The sequence below is a fragment of the Nansenia antarctica genome (genome assembly GCF_963989245.1).
Source record: "Nansenia antarctica genome assembly, chromosome: 9".
In the NCBI taxonomy this organism is placed as follows: Eukaryota; Metazoa; Chordata; class Actinopteri; order Argentiniformes; family Microstomatidae; genus Nansenia; species Nansenia antarctica.
The window spans coordinates 32,917,826-32,925,325 of record NC_137679.1 but is presented as its reverse complement, the minus strand read 5'-3'; the positions used below and the strand labels follow the sequence as shown (position 1 = coordinate 32,925,325).

Here is a 7,500-nt window from a genome sequence, read left to right as displayed (position 1 = left end):
TGTGTTTTCCTGCTTCAAAGTGACCACAGTGACTACAGCTGTTCACAAAAACCCTGACTGACAGAATGAACACAACTTCAACTCTATAATGACAAACCACTTAAAATAGCCCATAATTTAGGCCTGACAACAGAGGTAGCCATGCCGACACACAATGACTCCAGGGGGGAAAGGCTGATTACACCTCTGTTTTGCATAAACTGGGCAGAAAGGGGCTCTGAGCTAAACACAGGCTTGTTGACAAAAACCACAAGAGCACAAACATCATGGTAACAAGATAGAAACAATCTATCTGACAAGGGTTATACTTTACTGAAGGTGTGGCAACAACAGTCAGGGAGCGCTCCTCGCTGAGTGGATTTGCTCTCCTCATATAAGTTGTCAACAACCGACAGAGAAATAACGCAACAGTGCACACACACACACACACACACACACACACACACACACACACACACACACACACAGAGAAGGCTCATTTCATTTTTTGCCCACGATTCACTTATTCCTTCACACCAAGTGCAGCTGAAACCTGTTTGTGTTCTAACGAGTCTAACATTCCTAAGGACAGACAAGCGGAGTAGTCTAGAGTGTTTTTTCCCTTGAATGGGTCAAATCAGTGGCTTATTGGCAATAATGGGAACGCCATGCCGTTTGGGTCCTGGCCCCCCTCACCACAGTGGTTCTGCAGTAATGGCTCCTAAACACTGGAGCAGGTCTCTTCAGAACCACAGGCAGGCCGATTCACTTTGCGGAGGGGACGAGACCCGGGGTGGAAAATGAAACCATATATACGATAGTAAAGCTGTCGGCGAAAAACACTTAATCACTGTCTACCGCTGGAGGATTTTGATTGCGGATACTTTCCGCTTTAGGGTTTAGGGCGCATAAAAGTGTCAGTAGAAAGGACAAAGGCGATTTGCTTTGGGTGTTTACGTCAGTGCTGCATATTGCATCAGTTTGGGTTGAAGTCTGACTTCATTTCTTTTTCCTTTGTACTGTACATGTCACCGGGTTGTCAGAACCCAAGCACAACTCGCATTGAAGTAGGAATCCATTTCACTCCGCAAACTTCAAACGTCTGGTGTTGTTCCATCCCAAGATTTCTGCGATTCTTGCAAATAATAGCTCATGGCTCCATCTCCCTGGGGTCCTTTGTTCTTTTGTTAAGCCAACAGTCTTACTCTTCCATAATGAGAGTTCTTTCCAAGAACTATGTATCTATCTATGTTCTGCTGCCTTCACAGATAACACTTGTCAATAATGAAAACGAGAACAATGGATTAACATGGAGTTTGCTTGCTTTGAAATAGGAATATCATAACACTGATATAGTTCTGATAGAGTGCAGTGTTGGCGTACTGGAGGGCTGTCAACGACCTGAGACATGTTCTATTGAGAGAGCTTCTAGATGTTTCTATCCTATTCTGCCCACCAACTACCACCGACCATTAATACAACCCAATAACATCATCAGCCAATCAGACAGGAGTACATTTGAACGCTAGGTCAAGCATGTTGGGCGAGAGCTGAAAAGAGAAAGAGAGAGACATGGAGAGAGTGAGAGGGGGGGGGAGGATAGAGGTAGAGAGAGAGAGAGAGAGAGGGAGAGGGAGAGGTTGCCCCCTTACTCCTACAAGCAGTCTCATAACTACTACTGAGACCTAAATTGATCATGGCTGCCATGGCAACTGAAGCTAAGCGAGTCCTGCGGAGGCATGTGTGAGTGTCTGCCAGCGATGCCCTGCAGCTCATTCATACAGAGAACTGGAAACAGACCAACTCAGGGAGCGACACACACACACACACACACACACACACACACACACACACACACACACACACACACACACACAACATATATGGACGGCCAAACGGAAGGTCACGTAATGTTTACAATGAAAGCTATGATAACAAAGTGGTTCTTCAAAGAGAAGGCGGAGGTTGGCGGAAAAACTAGCTAAATCAGGTTGAAAGGGCCCGCTTCGAGCGACTGTCTTTTTTCTTAGGCTTTTTCTTTTTTCTTTTTCTGTACGAGCTCAAGACGAATCTGGAGGCAGACTCAACACATGGAGGGGTGGTTGAGAGGGGAAAGAAAAGAAAAAGAAATAGAAATAGCATAAAAGATAACTTGATATTCGTATATCGAGCATTATACAATACACTGGCCCCGCCACTGGCTCTTATGTACTGAAGCGGTGGAGAAATATTACCTACGCAGAAACACCGGCCCACTTCAAAGCCCTCGTACGGCACTTCAGACTGAATGACTTATGAGCCTTTCTGCGTTGCCCTGCTATATCCCTTGGAAGGCTAAAACACACAGTCTAGGCCCCCCCCCCCCCCCCCCCCCTCCCTCTGCTGGGACTGGGACATGTACAATATGAAGCATGAGTGCACTTAACCCATCAACTTTCACAGGAACTCCCAGCCGGAGGGAGGCCGCTGGAGGAGGTGAAACAACAATCGGAGGTACAGGCTCATTGTAATCCACGGTAAACGGAACGAGGAACGGTATCAAACGCTGTGCGACCCCCGCCAGCCAAGCCTCCCCCACCTGATCGCAGCCATCAAGAGAGCCGCTGTTTGAATAATGCATTTTTCCGAGCAAGGCAACGGCAGATGTGCCGTCACAGTGTTTTTTTCCCCTCCTTCTACACAGCTACAGACTCCCCCCCTCGTCTGGGTGACTGAGCAGCAAGTGAAGCGGAGGTGACATCATTAAGGATCGTCTCACTTATGTACACACGGCAAGATCTGGGTCAGGCTTTCTTTACCGCCACTCGAGTCAACTGTTTTAATATGTAAAAAGAGGTGGATTTTCCCTCCATTGAAATATAGGTCAGGAGAAAGAAAAGATGCAGAGAAATAAAGATGCTGCGATTGTCTTCCTGATTGTTCCTCTGCAACCGCTACAACTCCGGGACTAGGGTCTCTTCAGGTTTTCATCTCAATGACTGAAACCGGGTCCTAAACTGGCCAGAGATGGGATTTTCACATTCAACCATTTAGCAGACGCTTTTATCCAAAGTGACTCACAATTAGAGGTTACAGGGACGGGACAGTCTCCCTGGAGTCACTTAGAACTCAAGGGCACACTAGTGGTGATGTTCCCAGATGGGATTTGAGCTCATGACCTTCTGATGGACCTCCAGTCCAACTCACAATCCACTAGGCCACCACTACCCCGGGACTGCATCAAATGTGACGCACATCGTCAATGGACCACTACACCTAGGGGTGGCTGATGAAATGCCTGTTGTGGGCTAGCCTACATTGTACATTTACATTTTTTGCTTTTAGCCTAGAGCCTAAAGTATCTTTTCAGTAGCTATCTTAACACATAGGTGGCCAGCAACATGCCTGCCCTGAGGTGATATGTATGGCACTGAACTAGAACTTGATGTATCTGCCCTGTAAGCTTTAGTTCATGGCCCATGGGTGGCCAGAGACATGCCTGCCTTCAGCAGGGTGGCAGCAATGAGAGAAAGGGGTCCTCGCCGGCTCATTAGGCAGGATGTTGGACAGCCCTTGCCTAGCTCACAGTGTGGGATAACATAACAGCCCTCTCTGCTGTATCTCTCTCTCTCTCTCTCTCCTTCCTCTTCCCTCACTCCCTCTATCCATAGTCCACAAAACACTCCAACACAAACTATGTTTTCTCTTTACCTGCTTGTCATGACTCACTCTCTCCATCCCCCTTTAGTGACATACACGTCTGCCCTCCCACCCGCCCCGCCTCTCTCTCTCTCTCAGACAGCCTGTCTTCTCCTCTTCTCTGCTCCGTTCTGCTTCTCTGGGAGTGTAATGGCAGAGCCTGCAATTAGGGGCTGGTGCTGTGACAGGAGAGAGAGAGAGAGAGAGAGAGAGAGAGAGAGAGAGAGAGAGAGAGAGAGAGTGAGAGAGAGAGAGAAGAGAAGAGAGGAGAGGAGAGAGGGGCAGAGAAATGCCAGTCGAGCCAGCGGGGTATGTGTGGGTTTCTTTCCACTCCATGGACCCGAGGCGCGCACACACACAGACACACATGCACACGCACATGCACACGCACACGCACGAGAGAGGTCAGAGAGAGAGACAGACAGACAGAAACAGAAGAGGATACAGAGAGAGAGAGAGACAGAGAGAAGAGGATACAGAGAGACAGAGAGAAGAGGATACATGGGGGGGGGGGAGAGAAGAGGATACAGAGAGAGAGAGACAGAGAGAGAAGAGGATACAGAGAGAGAGAGACAGAGAGAGAAGAGGACACAGAGAGAGAGAGACAGAGAGAGAAGAGGATACAGAGGGGGGGAGAGAGACAGAGAGAGAAGAGGATACAGAGGGGTAGAGAGACAGAGAGAGAAGAGGATACAGAGAGAGAGAGACAAAGAGAGAAGAGGATACCAAGGGGGGGAGAGAGAGAGAGAAGAGGATACAGAGAGAGAGAGAGACAGAGAGAGAAGAGGATACAGAGGGGGGGAGGGAGAGAGAGAGAGAGAGAGAGAGAGAGAGAGAGAGAGAGAGAGAGAGAGAGAGAGAGAGAGAGAGAGAGAGAGAGAAGAGGATACAGAGAGCTTAGTGCCCACCCACCAGCATCCAGCAGAACAGGAGAATAAAAGGCTTCAGATGCTACTCAATGGCATCCTGCCTCTGGCTCCTCCATGCCTCTGGCTTCTGCAGAACCAGAAGATAACAACTGGGCGTGGACATGTTCTGGTTCTGTTGGCACACTCTCCTTGCCTGCTCTCTCCTCTCTGGAACAACTTCTATCTAGCTCTCTGCTCACTCTATCTATCTATCTATCTATCTATCTATCTATCTATCTATCTATCTATCTGCCCATCTCTCTCTTTCTCCTCTCTGTAACTACTCTCTCTCTCTCTCTCTCTCTGCTCTCTCCCCTCTCTAACAACTCCAGTATATCTGCCAGTATTGATTCAAAGGAGTAGCAAAACAAAAACCACAACATTCCTGATTCCCATCTGAACAGAGGCCTCCTAACAGTAAGGCCTGTTTCCAACTAGAATCCTCAAAATAAAACATTGAAAAATTGGGCTTATTAGAAACAAATTGTTATGCAAACATTTTACATGAACTATTTGTTCCACAGGCTATTCGGGCCACCTGACTGTCTTGGCGGGGCTGGAGTTGGTTATTCGACATGTGTGGAGAGGCTGTGGTCCGGCTGGAGAGCTTTGATTCTGCTCCAATCGGACGGGACTACGAGGGGTTGGGTCTGGCTCGAATTTCTGAGAATCAGTATGGACAGTATGGACGGTGCAGCCGCCGGGCCGAGGATGGGCAGGTGCATCATGGGTATGGCACCATGGCTCAAGACCCCCCCCCCCCCCGAAAACAAGGTTCCAATCCCGAGAAAGCAAAGATAATAATTGCAGACACTCCCGTCTGCAACACATGGAATTCAGAAATGACCCCCTGTATCTATGGTCGTCTGCAAAGTCAGGTAGCGAATTGCTACAGTCAGACAGAAGAGGATACAGAGAGAGAGAGAGAGAGAGAGAGAGAGAGAGAGACAGAGAGAGAGAGAGAGAGAGAGAGAGAAGAGGATACAGAGAGAGAGAGAGAGGGTGAGAGAGACAAAGAGAAGAGGATACAGAGAGAGAGAGAGAGAGAGAGAGAGAGAAAGAGAGAAAGAGAAGAGGATACAGAGAGAGAGAGAGAGTGAGAGAGAGAAAGAGAAGAGGATACAGAGAGAGAGAGAGAGAGAGAGAAGAGGATACAGAGAGAGAGAGAGAGTGAGAGAGACAAAGAGAAGAGGATACAGAGAGAGAGAGAAAGAGAGAGAGAAAGAGAGAGAGAAAGAGAAGAGGATACAGAGAGAGAGAGAGAGAGAGAGAGAAGAGGATACAGAGAGAGAGAGAGAGAGAAAGAGAAGAGGATACAGAGAGAGAGAGAGAGAGAGAGAGAGAGAGAGAGAGAGAGAGAAGAGGGAGAGATAACCACAGGCCAACAGCCACCCCAAATGCATGAAGTTTGGTGAGGCATAATTTTGGAAAATCCATTGGTTCTGCCTACTCTCTACTCTCTGCCCTCTGCCCTCTGCTCTCTGCTCTCTGCCCTCTGCTCTCTGCTCTCTGCTCTCTGCTCTCTGCTCTCTGCTCTCTGCTCTCTGCTCTCTGCTCTCTGCTCTCTGCTCTCTGCTCTCTGCTCTCTGCTCTCTGCTCTCTGCTCTCTGCTCTCTGCTCTCTGCTCTCTGCTCTCTGCTCTCTGCTCTCTGCTCTCTGCTCTCTGCTCTCTGCTCCCTGCTCCCTGCTCCCTGCTCCCTGCTCCCTGCTCCCTGCTCCCTGCTCCCTGCTCCCTGCTCCCTGCTCTCTGCTCTCTGCTCTCTGCTCTCTGCTCTCTGCTCTCTGCTCTCTGCTCTCTGCTCTCTGCTCTCTGCTCTCTGCTCTCTGCTCTCTGCTCTCTGCTCTCTGCTCTCTGCTCTCTGCTCTCTGCTCTCTGCTCTCTGCTCTCTGCTCTCTGCTCTCTGCTCTCTGCTCTCTGCTCTCTGCTCTCTGCTCTCTACTCTCTACTCTCTACTCTCTGCTCTCTGCTCTCTGCTCTCTCCTCTCTCCTCTCTACTCTCTACTCTCTACTCTCTACTCTCTACTCTCTACTCTCTACTCTCTCTACTCTCTACTCTCTACTCTCTCCTCTCGCAAATTACCTTGGTACAGGAGACGCTGCTGTGAGAGTAGACTCTTCTGCTGACTGTGAGAATTAATTACTCACTCTGATTATAATTATGTCAATTTGGTAAACAGATTTCAATCTATTTTTGAACTCATGTCCTGACATAACTTTTAACAAAAAATACTTTTTCAACAAGTAAACGCATTGACACGATTGCTCACTGTTTTGTTTCATGAATAATGCAGACTTATTGCTTGGTATAACAACAAACACAGTTGTACGCCGTGTCACGGTAATGTCAACAACCAGCATGGTAGTTTAATCGGTTACGGCAACTCTGTTCAACAAGGAGAGCGAAGCTAACTGCCAAGACTAGGGAAGTGATATAGCTTCCATCACAAAGGTTTCAGAGATTCAACTGTAATGCATTTCTATGGTTGAGAACAACTGTAATCTATTGTTGAGGGGAAGTATAATGTCTTTTTTACTTAAAAGACGCCTTTCCTCCTCTAGTTGGAGAGCAGTCCAGCATACTTTATGTTCACATTGTATTCATTTACCAGACGCTCTTACCAAGTGTGACTCGCAGTCGCTCCGAAAGGTCGTGAAAATGTAACACAAAAATCACAAAGTAAAACTACTTTACAGTGTTATAGTGAGTTATCCATCCAGCCTATTCATGACATGCACGCACACGCACACGCGCACACACACACGCGCACACACACACACACACACACACACACACACACATACACACACACACACACACACACACACACACACGCTCCACAGGCGAGAGCGGGAGCCGTAATGGTGGCCCGCCATTAGCCCAGTTTCCTGTGAGCATCTGTTTCCAATGAGCAACTGTTTGGTGTTGGTGTGCTC

General features: G+C 48.2%; 1 protein-coding gene across 1 annotated transcript in view; it reads right to left on the bottom strand.

Moving 5' to 3' along the window:
- efl1 (elongation factor like GTPase 1) overlaps window positions 1-7,500 on the bottom strand; it is a gene marked incomplete at its 5' end in the record, with an annotated part of 72,505 nt that overhangs the window by 43,153 nt on the left and 21,852 nt on the right. The window lies entirely within an intron of this gene.